Raw genomic sequence first — 17,496 nt, 5'->3', positions numbered from 1 at the left:
GGGGGGGGGGGGGGGGGGGGGGGGGGGGGGCGCGCGCGGGGGGGGGGGGGGGGGGGGGGGGGGGGGGGCTCTGCTCTCACGCTCCAACGAGCTCCACCGTGGGCCAGGGCGCCTCGCTCCAGCCCTCCAAACCATTCCTCCGGTTCAGACCCTCCTTCAGGCAGCTCAGACACTACTGGTCTGAAGGCACCCGGAACCTCCCGCCTGGCATCCTTCACTTCCTGTACTTTTTTGGGAGCGGGCAAGGGATGTAACACCTTTTGGGTCAACAAATTCGACTCCAAAGAAGGGACTGCGTCCTCAAGGTCGGTGGAGGCTGAGGGAGGGGCGAAGAGCTGGGGGAGGCGGGAGAGGGGGACGCTCGCCAATTCGCTGTCCTGCAGCCCCGGTTCTGCACAAACGGCCCTCGCACGCCCGCACGCTCCTCTTCTTCTCGGGGGCCCTGCCACCGGGAGTCCCCACACTGGTGCTGTACTGCCTGAGGACTCGGCAGGGGCTGCGATTCTTGGGAGCTCTGGAAGCCGGCCTCTCACTCCTTCCAGCTGGAGCTCGCACTCCCCGGAGGGTTGCTCAAGTCCCGCTTGCACTTGGCAATGAGGTTCAGGACCACCTCGTCATCTGCGTCCATGACCGAGCACTTCTTGGCCGAGGGGGCAGTGCACTTGGCTCTGGAGTGGCGCGGTCTTTCGACGCTGAAAACGGCTGGGAAGCTCTGCTTTGAGGCCATTGATTCCTCATCGAAGTAAAATGCAGCCAGGACGCTTACTGCTCGCTCCTCCCTCACAGGGCGGTCGTCCAGCACCAACCCCCGCCCCCAGCCTCGCTCCCGCGCAGCCTATCCCCGGGCGCATGCGCACGACGAAGAGGCGGGAGTCAGACTCGCTCTTCACCGCCGGGTTCAGCCGGAAGTCAAGCAGCAGAGGCGGAACACTTCCACCGGGGAGGAGATACGCTGGTAGCAGAGGTTGAGGCTCTCCGGAGAGTCAGGACCTCGATACCCTCCAGACTAACCAAGGAGTTTCGTGAGAGATCTAGAGATTTGAGACCTGTTAAGCTCACCAAAGAATTTCCTAGGTGAGTCATCTTTTCTTGGTAAATTCCAGGAATAGATCATGACCGAAATCAAATGGTGCGCACCTGCCCGCTGCTGCGCCTCTTAGCAAATAATTAACTTATTGGAATGTTCTGGGCCTCTGTTTGTTATTAAATAGTGATTTTTATTACCAGTTTTCTAAACAAATGTAGCAAGTTTATCATACTTGGGGCCAAAGAAATATCAGATTAATTATTTTTACTTCTAACTTAATTTTGGTTTCATATTTTAGTTTGGTTCCTTGTCTTTAGAGTGACAGCTAATGATTGATGCATGTAAGTTCAGAGAAATATGTGGAGGTGACTAAAAGGATTCAGTAAGGAACATTTAGGACAAAATGTGAATTAAGCAGAAATACAGCAGAAGGGCTTATGTGGTTTTATTTTGTCTTGCCTTGTTTTTAAGTGTATTTTTTATTTTGTTTGGGGATGAAAGGGAGGCAATTATTTATATGGAAGGAAGTTAGATATCTATCCTTTGGGATTGATAAGTATCAGGTTTCAAAAATTGCTGTGTAGAGTTTGGTAGTGATATTTAACTTTGCTTTGAAAATTAGTCTGACAAGGCTTGCGCTTTGGTCATATAAGTGCCCATGCACAAAATTGGCTTAACGGATCTGCGTATTCAAAATATGCAGCCACAAATTTATTCTCTGAGAAATCTTATGGGGAGTTAGCTCTATTATTCCAGGTGCCTTATATTCTCAGACAAGTGCTTTAAAATACTTGGAATTATTTCAAGATGTTTAACGCTAATGTAAGTAAAAACAGCTAAAGGCCATTTTAAATGGCAAATTCTAGTTACATATATAGAATCTTAAAGTCTGTTTGTATCCATAACAGTGTTAGACCAGGATTTGTTTTCTGCCTCCCCAATGTTATAAATGTTCACTTTTGCTTTTATGAACTGTATTACTCTAAAATCAATAGATTTTGCCTAGTTGATTAGATAAATGGAACCACTTAAACAATTAATTTTTTAAAGTGTTAGGGTGAACTCAAAAGTGTGTTTTTGTGGAATTTTCATCTATAGTTGGAACATTTTTATAGAACTATCAAGGATATGTAATACTCTATATTTTTTTAGCTTACCAACCTCTTAAAGTACAACAGTATATCTTGGAGAACTATGGGAGGAAAGAAGATCATTTTTTGATCTTACTCCATATTCTTACTTCCAAGCATTTTGAATGGAGATTCACTGAGCCATTGCCGGAAGACTGTGCACAGCTGCTTGCTGTGGCGCTATTGCAGATTTTCAGAGAGATTTGTGTAGAAGTGAATGTAACGGGGAATAAGGGCTGTCACTGTAGCCGTACGTGTATGCAGTGGATGATAGGAACAAAGTAAGATGTTTACGATATTGCCCCCACTCTTTGGTGAGACTTGGGGTGTTTTTGGTGTTGAGATACTCTTACTTCCCATACAGGTTTTGGGATCATGGTGCAAGTCAGTAATAGGGTTCCAAATTGCTTCTCTTTATATGGACCATTTAAGAGCTTCTAAATGAAGGTTAAGTCTCAACAGTGTTTTTTAAGTACCCTTCTAGTTTGTTTTCTGTCTTGCTGAGATGCCTGTTACCTTTTTATGTTAAGCAAAAGAAATTGAATGGTTTAGCTAATAATTGAACTGATAGGATACCCAATTTGTAAATATGAAAATGGCTGTTACAAGTGGTGTTCATATACGTTCAGTGGTAGTCCATGGATCACAGTGGATGCTTTAACAAGCAAAATTCAACAATTTTTTTTCCCTCTTTTTACCTTATATGCTTGTCTGCTCTTACCTGACCAGTGGTATATATTTTTTTCTCCTAATCCCATGCTTCCACCATTTTCTGTTGGAAAATCAAAGAGATGTGGTAGTAAATGATCATCTGAGATCAATATGAGTACAAAACTCATCAACTAGGATGTATATAAAACAATGTAAATAAAAATTTGTAAATTAGCGTGAATTTTATCTTACATAGGAGAGTGTGATAAGAGTGTATATCGTTTCTCATTCTCTTTCCTTTGGTAGAAACTTGTGTGCCAGGAAATCATCTAGCTCTTTGGTTTTGGACTAGAAATAGTCAGCAGTGCTGACTGCACAGTGGGATAACAGAGGAACTGGAAATAGGGTTTATCAGTTATGTTAATGACAGTTCTTATTTATATAGTCTTTCAGTGCCTGATATGACTTTAATTCTTTAGTTGGACATTAGTTTTTTTAAGTTTAGATTCTTGGAAGCAGTAAGTTAATACACTGTTATATTAACAGAACTCCATTGTTTGATTCTAAGTCAAAAAGGTTAAAAATATGACTTATTGATTGCAAACTGAAGTCTTGCCCTTTCCTATTTTCAGGGTTATTATTAACCTTTTCCTACCAAAAAAGAAGAAAAAGCCCTGAAATTGTATATATCTCAATGTGACTCTAAACCCCATGTGTATGAGATATGATAAATAATAGCTCTTAGTTCAATTTAAGCATATCTCAGTTGGCTTCTGTAAATAAAGTTGTTCATTATGGATTGTAAAAGATAGAAAAGACATAAGTAATCTTTTAATTACAGCTATTTCCATTTTTGCTCTACTAAAACATTTATCTTAACTTCATTTCAGCTTCATAAATGTGTGTTAATAAGCCTTCCGGATTTAAAGAAAAGAAAGTTTCCCCAAATATTCTGAATTAAAAGTCAGAAACCTCCACTTTTTAAATTACAGACATTTCTTTTAGATTACACACAAGGCCCTGTACCATTTTATGAATTCCTTACTTTATAATGTAAACAAGAATACTATCTAATAGTTTGCTTTTCTGCTTTAAATTGCTTTTAGTAAGCATTTTCTATTACATTCAAAAGTGATACAGACTTAATATTAATCAGTCATTTAGTTGATAGAGAAAGTTAACAATGTTTTATGCTAGGAGGAAAGTTTCGTCATTGGCAGCAACTTGTACCACTCCACAGAAAAGGAGGCAAGTGCTGGTAATTATTATGCACAGAGAAAAAAGAATTAGAAATATTTGGTAAAGCAGCTTTATCTTTATTTTCGAATAGATTTACTCTGATTTTTCTTCTTCAGCCTATTAGATTTTAGAATGGAGTTTGGCTGGGCACATATTAAGAAAATATGTTTTATTTGTTTTGTTTTTGTTTTTTTAAAGAAGACGTTCATTATATTGAACCATTTTTTTCTTTTCTGTTGCATACCACTTTTGTGATTATAATGTTATTTCTTGGTTTTGATATCTTTGGACAGAAAAGTATATCCATTATCTTAAATTAATCTTTTCTTATCTTTGAAGCTCAGTCTATAAATGTGTTATTAAAAAAGAAATTACTTGGGTTTTCATTACTTAAATACTTGAAAACGGAAATTAATAACGTATAAGATGAATTAGATTTTTCTGAACGGATTTTTTTACATGAAAAATTTTCGTTTCTGGATGATCTATAGAAAACCTACAGCTAATGTCATACTTAATAGTGAAATACTGAGTAATTTCTCCCTGAGATAGAAGCAGGGCAGGAATGCCCACTCTTTCTACCTCCACTCCACATTATACTGGTTGTCCTAACCCTTCCAGTAAGGCAAGAAAAAGACATAAATTCATAAACATGCAAAAGGAAGAAATAAAACTCTCTATTTTCAGATTACTTAATTGCTTGCATAAAAAATGATAAGAAATATAAAAATAACTACTAGAATTAATCAATCCTAGCACAGCCCAAGATACAAGGTTATTTTACAAAAGTCAGCAAAAATGTCCTGTATTATCTGCATAAAGCAGTTATCAGTTTTGCATTGAAGAGTTTTTAGCAAGCCCCAAGCCTTATTATTAGGTGGATATTATATTCAAATTCACATCATATTCACATATGAACAATTATTCACATATGAACAAAAACACATTATTAATTACGTTTGAGTTTTGAAATAAATGGACAGGTAAGAAAAATCGATAGAGATAAGGTGGCTGGGTCCAGACTGCAATTGCTTAATGCAGAGACGTACTCAGATGCTACCTCTCAGAAATATTTACAATATTTTTTTTTCTTTAGAGTTTTGAAAGTACACTTCAAGAAAGTCCTTCTGATATCTATTCCCAATCCTCACTTAGCTACACTATTACAACCAAAACTGGGAATAGAATTCTACTCTACAGGAAATAAGCTATCCTACAATAAAGATCTTAATAAACTGCACTTCATAATTTTCCTTAGTATTCTAAATAGCAAGTTTACATCTGTGTTACCATGCATGCATCACATGGTTCTTTTATTTTGCTGGTCATGGTGTTGTATTTTGTACTCTGTATTTTGGCTGTATTTACCTGAGGCACATTTCTAGCTGATTTCTTATTGAGAGAGAGCACAGCTACCCTTTGGAGCTGGTCTGAACCATTGCTTCCATTTCCTCATCCTGCAAATTAGGGTTCTTTTCTAGAGCTCATGAAAGTCTTAGCTCTTCTGGGAGCCTTGGATTTCAAGGTCAGAGATTTACCCCACTGTCTGAACGGGAAGTGAAGAGATTGTCTCGACCCAGATAGAGTCTGACCTGAATTTGCTCCTCACAGGCTCGTAATTTACACTTGTTCTCCCTGACTTTGCTTTCTCCTGAGTTTTCCATTTATCTAGAAAGAACTTCCTGTGGCCTAACCTATTAAACACTAGATGGGCTGAGGACTATGTGCTCCAATCAAAAGAGGCATTCAATAAATATTTGTTTAATACAGCCTATTCAACAAATTATCTTAGAAGTTCCAACTTCTTACCCCAATGGAGAGTCTAACACTTGAGAAATAACTGCTGCTAGGAAACTTTTAAAAGCAAAGAAGAAACCAAATTCCGTATTAAATTTTAAATGTTTAATATTTAATAATATTTCTTATCCAGGTGCTATACTGTATAATAATGGCATAGTTCTCCACCACAAGAAATAGGTGGGAAACATAAGATGACTTGATTATCTCAGTTCTCCTTTTATCCTTATAGTTTTATGATTATAGAATATTCACCATTTTAGTTTCACATACATTATCACCTCCTTCAATTCTAATCATGAATAAACATATTTCAAGGTGTACCATAGAATGTAGGACAAACTTTAATAGGCTATTATGAGGTGTATATATATATATATATATATATATATACACACACACACATACACACTTGACATTGCATTGTATATCTCTACTTTCAAACTTTTTCATATTAACATTACTTTCTTTTTCTTAGTTAGGGACTATTTTCTTACTATCAACAGAACTCAATGAATTAAGTTCAAGTGAAAGAAAAAAATGTAAGAATGTCTCATAAAACTCAATGGTAGGAGACACAGTCAGGTCTCAAAAAGAACTGGAACCAGGGACTGAAAGTCAGTAAATGAGGTTATTTGCTCCCTCTCTTCTGTTGTTGGAGGGTGGTAGAATTAAAATGGAAAAAAGGGGGGGAATTGAGAGAAATAAATAGGAAATTCCTTTCTATATCAGCTAAATGTTTATCCTCTAAACCAGGGTTTCTCACCCTCAGCACCGTTGGCACTTTGAGCTCAGGAACCCTTTGTAGTGGGAGGCCATCCTGTGCATTGCAGGATGTTTAGCAGCGTCCTGGACCTTTACACTAGATGCCAGTAGCATCCTCACTCATCCATTCCTCCCCACCCATGTGGCAACTGACAATATCTCCAGACACTACCAAATGTCCCACTGGAGGAAGACTGTCCCTGCTTGAGAACCACTGCTCTAAACTTACCCTGAAAGCACTTTTAAATAAATTATAAATAATTTAAATAGAATCACATATGTGTACGTATGTAAGCAGGCATGTATGTATTAGAATTATCTCAGAGAACCTTAAGCCAGTAGATCTAATAAACTAAACCGGTAGTTCTTAAAATTTTCCCTCAAATTATATTTTATTTATTCGTTTGTTTATTTATATTCCCATCTCTCCCTTCCACAATTAGATCCCCAAATCCCTGTGTCCCATGGTAAATCACAAAAAGATACTCCATTACAACCAATAAACAGCTGGACTATCACCATGACTCTTGTTTTTTTTTTTTGTTTTTTTTTTTTTTTTGTGGTACTCGGGCCTCTCACTGTTTTGGCCTCCCCCGTATGCGGAGCACAGGCTCCAGACGCGCAGGCTCCGCGGCATGTGGGATCTTCCCGGACCGGGGCACGAACCCACGTCCCCTGCATCGGCAGGCGGACTCTCAACCACTGCGCCACCAGGGAAGCCCTTTGACTCTTGTTTTGATCAATTCTAATGTGATAGTAAAAGAAATTATACACACAGTAAGCACAGAAAATATTTTAACTTGTTTTAGTCAGTTGCATCGGTTTCTGCCAGCACCTTAATAAAAGTGTTTTTAAAATTACTAAGTTGAAAGATTTCACATCATGTACTATGAAACTTTGATTGTGATTTGCTTCGGGTAGTAAATTCAAAGCTAAAGTATTTGTGAGCTGGGATGTGGGGACCCAAGTGCATGAATAATCAGCCGCTGAATCATACATACAAGCTTCTCTTTCTAGGAAAAGGCAATAAATAAAAGCTAGAGAAACATAACAGTACATTCATAAATATTGTGTACATTCTCTGTGTTCTGTTCTCTTCCCTGTGAATTGTAAAATTTGTTTTCAGGAACCCAGATTGTATGAACATAATCACACCCTTTAGACTAAGAGATTTGTGAGGACATAGAAAAACATTTCAGCAGCTCTGGAGAAAAAAATCCAGAAATTTAGGGCTCTGTCCCCTGCCCAGGAAGCTGGCAAACCCCACACAAAAGAGAGGCAGCAAATTGCAAAGAGTAATTCTGCTCCTATAAAATTTGTGCTTGAGTTGACCCTGCTCCGTACCTTCCCCACACCTCTGCCCACTCTGTATGTAACCCCAGCTTGTGATTGAATCCTGCTGTTTATTTTAACTTGGAAATTTCCAATATCAATTTCTTGGTTGACCTGCTTCTCCATTCTTCAGCCCACAACTTTGCTTCTTAGCTCACAGTCATTCTTTCAAGAAGTGCTCTCTATTATCTCAAACGATGGGGATCCAATGAAAAAGGGAAGGATGGTCTACCTGGGAAGGTGAACATTGAATAATTACAATATGGAGTGATGAGTACTGTGAAAAGGAAATTATGGGGGAGTCTTCTGGGTTGAACTATACCCCCAAAAAAGATATATTGAAGTTCTAACCCCCAGTACCTGTGAATGCCACCTTATTTGGAAATAGAGTCTTTGCAGATGCAATCAAGTTAAGTTGAGGTCATGAAGGTGGGCCCTAATCCAATATGATTGGTATCCTTGTAAGAAAAGGAAAATGCCATATGAACACAGAGACACAGAGAGGCCATGTGATGACAGAGGCAGAGATTAGAGTGATGCGGCTACAAGCCAAGGAATGCCAACTATGCTGGCCACTTCCAGAAGCTAGGAAGAGGCCAGGAAGGTTTCTACCCAGAGTCTAGAGAGAGCATGGCCCTGCTGACATCTTGATTTTGGACTTCTAGCCTCCAGAACTGTGAGAAAATAAATTTCTGTTGTTTTAAGTCATGCGGTTTGTCGTACGTGGTTATGGCAGCTCTAGGAAACTGGAACAGGGGGTTATAGGAGCATAGAGCAGTGGGGGTGAATCTAATCTGAAATTCAGGCAAAACTCCCAAGGAATTTGTATTTAAGCTAAAATCTGAAGGTTGAGGAAGAATCTACTAGCAAAGAAGAGGAGGGGGAAACACCTCAGACAAAGGGAATGGTGTATGGAAAGGCCTGAAGGCAAGAAAAACAAGATCTCATTAAACAACTGAAAAAAAATTCAACATGGCTAATGGCCAAGTGTGACTGGAAGGGTGGACAGAAATCAGTCTGGAAATATGCACTGGATCCAAGTCAGGGAAGGCTCTGAATGACATGTTAAGGAATATTCACCCTATCCTGAAGACGATGGAAAGTCATTGAAAATACTTGAGTAGAGAAGCAGTATCCTCAGGAATCATGTTTGATTTAATAGAACACTGCAGCTACAGCATGAAGAATGGACTCGATGGGGGCAAGACTGCAGGAGAGGAGGACAGTTCAAGAGCTGCTGCAGTCATTTATGTGAGATGCTGCTAGCCCTAGCTAGGGTGGTAGCTGTAGGATGGAAATAAATGGACAGGTATAAAGAATTAAGAAGTATTTCGAGAACTGAATCAATAAGGGTTGATGACTGACTGGACATGGAAATGAGGAAAAGGGAAGAGGACTTACTGATGAGTCCAAACTTTCTGCTTGGTTAAGACAGTGGATGGTGGTGCCATTTACTGAGAAAGAATACAAAAGGGGAAGCATAATGTCCTTATTGACTTTGATGTGTGCATAATGGCAGTTAGATGAATTGGGCTCAGGAAAGAGGATTAGGATGGAAATACAGATTTGGGACTCATTAGTACATAGCTGAGGACTGAACCTATGCTATAGGATAAAGTAGACTAGAAAGGAGACATAAAATGAGATGAAAAGAAAACCAAGGATAGACACAGAAGACACCAAATTTTAATGGCATACAAATAAAGACAAAACTGTGAAAAAGAACTAATAGTGGATAGTCACAGGGTAAGGGGAGAAGAGGTTAGAAAGTGATGTCCTAGAGGACAGAGGAGCACTTCCAGAATGATTCACAGTGTCAAATAAGTAAGATCAAGATTGTCAAAGTCACTAAAATTGTCAACATGGAGCTAGAGAGAGGCAGAGTGGAGGCTAAGATTTCAGTGGGTTAAGGAAAGAATCAGGGAGAAGTGAAATGCACTAATTCTTTTTAAAAACTTGGGAGGGAAAGGAAAGCTACAGATGGAGCTTAGCTCAAGAAAGATGCAGGATTGATGTACATTTTTAATATAAAAGAGACTGTAGAATCTTTGCTGGTAGGAAGGAGAGAACAATACTGAGGGAGCATCAGTGATGCAGGAGATAGAATAGAGAAGTGATGGTTTTTGGAGGAAAGTTTCAGAGAAGAGAGAGTTTGGATTTTAGACCATATACACGAGAGTCATCTCATCATCTGAGGAGAGGAAAGGAGATAAGGGAGGTAAGGGAGTGTTTAGGTGAGGGTTTCCAATATACAATAGGGAGAAATGTCAATTGGGAGAGTTTCAGCTTGATGGCCTTAGTTTTCTCTGTTCAGAGTAGAAGGAACGGCGATTAGAAAACTGAAAAGAGTGGTTGAATTTGGAAATGACAGCTCTATAGAATCAGAAGGTGTCATCGAAGTTACATAAAAAGATGAGAGACTTTGAGAGCAAGTAGTTTTAAAAGTTACCCCAACAGCACCAATAGTAAAATATCCAGACATTACCCTACTAGGAGGAAAAAACTAATGTCTATTGTGTACCTACTACATACTCTGGGATGTTTAGATATTATCTCATGTAATCCTCATAACACTAATTAATTAGGTATTAAATTATTATTCCCACTTTACAACAGAGGAGACAGAATCTCAGAGCCATTAATATTGGATGACAGGTGATCAGGTAAAAAAACATTGCAGGCTAAAAAGTTAGTGACATTTGTTATTCTGTACAAGCAGTTGGTGAAACTGTCATCTACAGTATTTAAGGTGGCATGCCACCCATACCCATGAAAACCGTGCATTCCATGAGAAGAGGTTAGGAAAAGCCAGCAGGTCAGTGTGAGGTTTCTGTTGCTTTCAGAAAGACGCTGTGGGGCTTCCGTGGTGGCGCAGTGGTTGAGAGTCCGCCTGCCGATGCAGGGGACACGGGTTCGTGCCCCGGCCCGGGAGGATCCCACATGCCGCGGAGCGGCTGGGCCCGTGAACCATGGACGCTGAGCCTGTGCGTCCGGAGCCTGTGCTCCGCAATGGGAGAGGCTACAACAGTGAGAGGCCCGCGTACCGCAGAAAAAAAAAAAAAAATTGTGAATCACTATGTTGTACACCTAAAACTTATGTAATATTGTACATCAACTATACTTCAATTAAATTTTTTTAATTTTTAAAGAAATTTTAAAATAATGATCAAATTGCAGATGATTTGGAAGGAGACTTTTTATAAGTAAATAAACGTATTGTAGACTTTATGATCCACAACAGAGAGCCTCAAAGAAAAATAGCTTGGTCTCTTTATCTTTGAGTATTGCATGAAAGCATTTTTGTTCAAAGTTTCTCCCCATAAAATAAAACACGAGTTTATTTTTTTTACCATAGTTTATTTTTTTAAACCATGCAGTTGCACACATAAAAATAGAAAACCAGTTTGAGCATGCAATAACCTAAGAAAGTTCTGGTACAAGAAAATAATCACACTTCACAAAGATGATTAATGAAAGGAGAAAACATTTTTGAAAGAAAAGAAATACTATGAATGATGGTCTTTTAATATTCTCTACTAGTAAATCAATACTTGCTATACTTGGGGAGTGTGTGATTTAGATCACATTGTTGTGTATCTCTTGCTTTTCATTTTCCAGTTGCTAAATATCCAGATTTCCACACACATCAATTTAAGAAATGTTTTATTGCTTGAAAAGAGAATTTATTGCTTGAAAGAGTCAAGGCTGTTCTTGTCTTGCATTATGCAAGCAGGCTCTTAAATAATCACTCCAGGGATAAATTTAAAATGAAACTTTATAACCTCAGGATTAAGTCTTAAATTCCATTTACATATATATAGATAATAAATAGGTAATTATAAATGAATAGTTTGTGTGTCTACACACATATATATGTGTGTTTTAGTTTATGATATATAATGTACATAGAACTCAAGAAAGAAAAAGATTTTGACTCATTTGGAATGGCTGGTTACAATGTATCTATATTCTTGAAGATGAGATAAAATACTTCAGTTTCAAATTCAGGTTCTGTGTTTATTGAAAACTCTCTTGTCCCAGGTATCATGCTAGACCTTTAAATACCTTACTTCTTGCATAATCTCCACAATCATGAGATAGATATTATTCCTCATTTTATGGATAAAGAAGGTAAAAACCTTGATGACATTGAGTGAAATGGTTATTATTACTAAAGTTATTAGCACTTGAACATTCAAAGGGAGTCACGTGGAAAGATAAGAAAATCACAAAATCCTAATCCTTCTGGAATTGTCACCATTAAAATTATCCTTAAATGTATTGATCTAGTCTTTGTTCAAAAATTACATGTTTCTCTGGAATGAGAAAACATTTAATTTATAAGAAAAATTATAGGCTAACACCTGGAGGCTGATGTTTATACACAATACAGGCATAAAACAGATCCTTTAGTAAGAGGACGGCAAAGAGCACAAATGCCTGAATGATGCTATTGCCACTTTCAGGACCCAGCGATCACAGTGGGTTGGATGACCTGTCTATAGTCTAGAATGACTGGAGCCACTGAAGACAATATTTTTAATAGAAAAGTTATCTACAGATTGCATTCTGACTGACCTTCAAATTAATCGAGCTGCTGGGCATTTTGCTCATCATTCTTCATCAGGACCCAGACACACTGGGTTGTCTCCATGTATGACAATGACTCAGACTCTTCTAAAGTGATCTATAGAAAGTAGGAATGAATATGTGTATATCCATCTGCACAGTTTCTGTCAGCCTAAATTGATGAGAAACTGGCAGAGAAATAAAATATATGTAAGAAGCACAGAATGGATATCAAACCCTGGCTTCATTAACCGGAGACCATATAGTAAAATATGCAAAATAGACCTGGTGCTTTAACCTAGTCAGGTTTACAGAGGCCAGTGCCCTTGCAATAGCACAAAACTAGAAAGTCGGTAGCAATGTGATTTCAGCCCACTGATAAAAGCTCAAGCCAACATTAAAGGTAAGGGATAACTGATTAAGTGATCAGGCATCACAGTGTTTTGTCATTAGCTGTGTTATTAAAAGTAGGACATGCAGGTAGAATGTTCTGCTTTTGCTTTTGTTTCTTGACAATCACTTGAGAAAGTGAATACAAGAAGGTATTGTTATGCAGGGCGGCATAATCAGAGGTCTCCTTGGGGCTCCAGATCACTGTTAGTGACACTCTCAGTTTCCAGTTCTTGGGTTTTAACTGTCTTCTTTTTTCTACCTCTCCGTCTATCCTCTATCCTCATTTTCTCCCTCACTTGCTTTTACTTTCTTCAGCCCAGCTGGTAGAATGAGCTCTGGATGTGCATTTTGTTCATTCTGTTCTTGGTTTTGTTCCCTGGTTCTTGGTTCTCTTTCCAGCCCCATCGATACTCCACCTGTGACTTTGTTTACATTACTCAATCCTACTTATGCCTGATTTTCCATTCTGCAAAATGGTTTTTAGGAAATAGAACATCCTTCGGTCTATTTATTAAAAAGTGTTTGTATAAAGCTAACAATTCTATAATTAAAGTAATCCTTACATCCTATAATAAACAGCTATCTGACCTTAGCCATATCTATTAAATATGCTGAGGAAGGTGTGCAATTTATTATTTTTAGAAGTAAAAATTCTCTGAAACAATGCATTGTCATGATATTTAAAAAAGCCAAGAACATTAGAAAACTCTACTAGAAAATAAAGTCCTAGGAAAGAAAGGAAAATTGAACTCCCTTTGAGATTGGTAGTAAGATGTTTCACTTGCACGGTGCTCTTCAAGCAGCTGGACATCCTGTATTTAGGGATCAAGGAAGACACTAAGCCATACTCAAGGCAGGCCCTTGGGAGAGCTGGCAGTATTACAGCTGGAAGCTTCTCTGCTCCGGAGTGCCAGTTGAGTTACTCAGTTGAAAAAGTGACGGTAGACTGAAAATGGCCTTTGGTCTCTGCTTCCTGTGATGAGAGAAAAGTGGAATATGCACCAGTTGGCAAGGAATTGGGGGAAAAGAAAATGGGTTTCTTGAGACAATGACTTTCTAGGTTTTTTAAATGACTGGATATAACTACTAGAGTTAAATGACTATTTGGGGGAAGACTTGTAACAGATTACCATTAATATTCCATTGCGTGTGTATAAATTATGTTTTGTTTATCCATTCCCCTGTTGATGGATACTTGGGTTGTTTCCACCTTTTAGCTATTGTGAATAATGCTGTAATGAACACTGGCGTACACGTGTCTGTTCAAATCCCTGCTTTCATTTCCTTTGGGTATATACTTAAGTGTGAAATTGCTGGGTCTCACATGCTTGTTTTATGTTTACTTTTTTTAACAACTACCAAACTGTCTTCCATAGCAGCTGCAGAAATTTCTCTTTTAATATTCTGATAATCGCATTACAATATAATTGGTTTTTACCTAATCCTATGTATTTTCTTGTATGCATTTGGAGACATTGTTCTAAGGAGGGCCGCAGAGGTTTCCCCAGACTGCCAAAGGGTCTCTGTGGCCCCAAAATGTCCAGAACCTCTGCACAATGCCTTCTCTTTCATCTAAAGCAAAATAATTTAAATCTATAAAATCCTGGCAGGTGTTCGGTGTCAGGAACTAAAATGAATAGTAATTACAAAAATAGTGATTTTGCATTATCTTGCAAGTTCAGTACAGATCATCTAGACTAATAGCATTAAAAAAATGTTTCTAGAACCAAATTTTCCTGTTTGGTAACGTAATAAGCATCTTTACAAACAAACATATGCTGAGAAAACATAATATGCAATTCAGTGGGTAAATATAAATTCAGGCCTTTAAATATACCAGAGCATAAGGGCCAGTTAAATGAATATACTTTGCAAAGCCAGAAAGTGCCTGAAATGTGGTTGATTTAATCAATCAGTTCTATTGGAGTTCCAAAAAGAGAGCAAAAAATATGGAGCTTTTCAACAATTTGCATCTCTTGTGTAGAACTGCAATCAATGTAAAACATTATGAAACATTCGTTCGTGATGTGCAACCATCACCCTGTAACTGTTAAACAGTATCTTAGTGTTACCGTTACTGCCTCATCTCTATAGGTTTCATCTAACTTCTGTGTTTAAATGAGAGAACTTCTCTAACCACTTCCTTAATTTCAGTGTTCAGGATTCAGAATATGATTGTCATCAAGTATGGGAAGAAACACGTAGCTAGAACTTGGACTCAAATTTCAGAGCAGGCACGGTCCTGTTCTGACTTGACTATAACATTGTTCATTCAATTAACAAGTTTATTGAGTACCTGCTGTATTCCAGGCACATTGGGATAAGACCAAAAAAAAAAAAAAAAGACATAGTCCCTGCTTACAAAGAACTTACAGTCTAATGGGGGTAAGTTAAAAGGCTGGGTAAATGCTATATTAAAAGTGAGCTTAGACTATTAACAATAACCAAGACATGGAAAAAACTCAAAGGGCCCATCAACAGATGATTGGTTTAATAAGATGTGGTGTGTGTGTGTGTATATATATATATATATATATATGTAATGGAATATTACTCAGCCATAAAAAAGAATGAAATACTGCCATTTGCAGCAATGTGGATGGACCTAGAGATTATCATACTAAACGAATGTCAGACAAAGACAAATATTATATATCACTTATATGTGTGGAATCTAAAAAACAATACAAATGAATCTATATACGAAACAGGAACAGACTCACAGATATAGAAAACAAACTTATGGTTACCAAGAACGAGAAGGAGGGGGATAAATTAGGAGTATGAGATTAACAGATAAAAACTACTATACATACAACAGATATGCAACAAGGATTCACTGTATAGCACAGGGAACAATATTCAATATTTGTAATGACCTATAACAGAAAACAATCTGGAATATATACATATATATATATACTCTGTGTGTATATATATAACTGAAAAAAATGTTTAATTCTAAAAAGATAATTTTTTTTTTAAAAAAGAGTCAGCTTAGGGCTTCCCTGGTGGCACAGTGGTTGAGAGTCTGCCTGCCGATGCAGGGAACACGGGTTCGTGCCCCGGTCTGGGGAGATCCCACATGCCGCGGAGCGGCTGGGCCCGTGAGCCATGGCCACTGAGCCTGCGCGTCCGGAGCCTGTGCTCCGCAATGGGAGAGGCCACAACAGTGAGAGGCCCGCGCACCGCAAAAAAAAGAAAAAAAAAGAGCTTAGGTTGACAAGTAGGTGAGGCATCTTATCCAGTGCGAGGGCTCAAGGAAGGCTTCTCAAGAAAGTGACATCTCAGCTGAGCCCTGAATGAGGAGAAGTTAGCCAGGTGAAGGAAAAAGAAAAAGAACAGTGGAGAGGCATAAAGGGAGAAAGAGCTGAGGAAGTCTGGAGAGCTTCTGAGTTCACTCTGACCGAATAGACCAGCATACAGAAGCTGCAGCAGGAGCTAAATCAGTGAGGAGGCTCTAAATGTGTCGATGGACTTCATCCTGAGAGCGATGAAGAAAGGGTACAGGTGCAGAGAGGGTGGTGACATGATCACCGTGTGCTCTGCACACCTACCTTTGCAGTGCAGAGACTGAACTGCAGGTAAAGACAAAATTGGAAAGGGGGAGATTGCAGGTAAGTAAGTGAAAAATGTTGTTGGTCTAAACTTATGTGGTGGCAATAAAGGTGGAGAGAAGTGGATAGACTTTTTTAAAATTTGTAGGAACTAGAATGAACAGTTCTTGAATTTGAGGGAATAAAAAGAGGAAGAGTGATGCCCATTAAATCAGACAGAGAAAGACAAATATGTACGATATCACTTATATGTGGAATCTAAAAAATACAACAAACTTGTGAATATAACAAAAAAGAAGCAAACTCACAGAGAACAAACTAGTGGTTACCAGTGGAGAGTGGGAGGGGGGAGAGGTGATTTACAGTAGGGGATTAAGAGATACAACTATAAATAAGCTACAATGGTATATTGTACAACATGGGGAATATAGCCAATATTTTATAATAACTATAAATAGAGTATAACCTTTAAAAATTGTGAACCTTTAAAAATTGTGAATCACTATACTGTACACCTGTAACATATAATATTGTACAGCAACTATCCTTCAAGAAAAATTTTTTTAAATAAAAAAATTTCTTAAATTTTAAAAAAAGAGTGATGCCCAGGTTTCTGGCATGGGTAACTGGGTGACATGATGGCAAGGAATAATGAGTTCTTGGAAAATGTTGAACGTGAAGTTCTCGTTCCGGACCCAGTGCTTGCCAGCCCTGTGGCTTTGAGAAAATCGTGTAACCATTTTGACCCTCATTCTGAGATGCTGACTCCCGCCTGGTTCGTAGGGTGTGAGGAGTCTCCAATAAAATTATCTATGTGGAAGCTCTTTATAAACTGTCAACCATTGTACAACTGAAAAGTACTGTGATTGATATTGGTGCTCCAGTAACCGATTAAGACCGTATTCATTATCATCATTGCTATGGTGAATTATCTTCTGGAGACAGGCTTAGTGAGAAAGTGTGAGCCTGGGAATCAGGAAACCTGAGTGTGAGTCCAGCTGTGCTGCCTACCAGCTCTGTGTGGTGCAGGGCCGGT

The 17,496-nt window shown here is 38.5% G+C and overlaps 1 protein-coding gene and 1 pseudogene across 2 annotated transcripts in view; one reads left to right on the top strand and one right to left on the bottom strand.

Moving 5' to 3' along the window:
- LOC113626042 (centrosomal protein of 72 kDa-like) overlaps positions 1-1,107 on the bottom strand; it is a 2,329-nt pseudogene extending 1,222 nt beyond the window's left edge.
- Positions 875-17,496, top strand: part of FREM3 (FRAS1 related extracellular matrix 3) — a 56,977-nt gene continuing 40,355 nt past the window's right edge. Inside the window, exon 1 of one of the 2 annotated variants that reach the window (XM_027117079.1) lies at positions 875-1,074. The gene's annotated coding sequence lies outside the window, so the exon portion shown is untranslated. The remainder of the gene's footprint in view (positions 1,075-17,496) is intronic. The other variant, XR_003435001.1, reaches the window with a different exon arrangement.

The sequence above is a fragment of the Aethalodelphis obliquidens genome, unplaced genomic scaffold (genome assembly GCF_003676395.1).
Source record: "Aethalodelphis obliquidens isolate GAN/ISIS:26980383/991018 unplaced genomic scaffold, ASM367639v1 scaffold17, whole genome shotgun sequence".
Taxonomy (NCBI): domain Eukaryota; kingdom Metazoa; phylum Chordata; class Mammalia; order Artiodactyla; family Delphinidae; genus Aethalodelphis; species Aethalodelphis obliquidens.
This window is presented reverse-complemented; position numbering and strand designations above follow the sequence as displayed.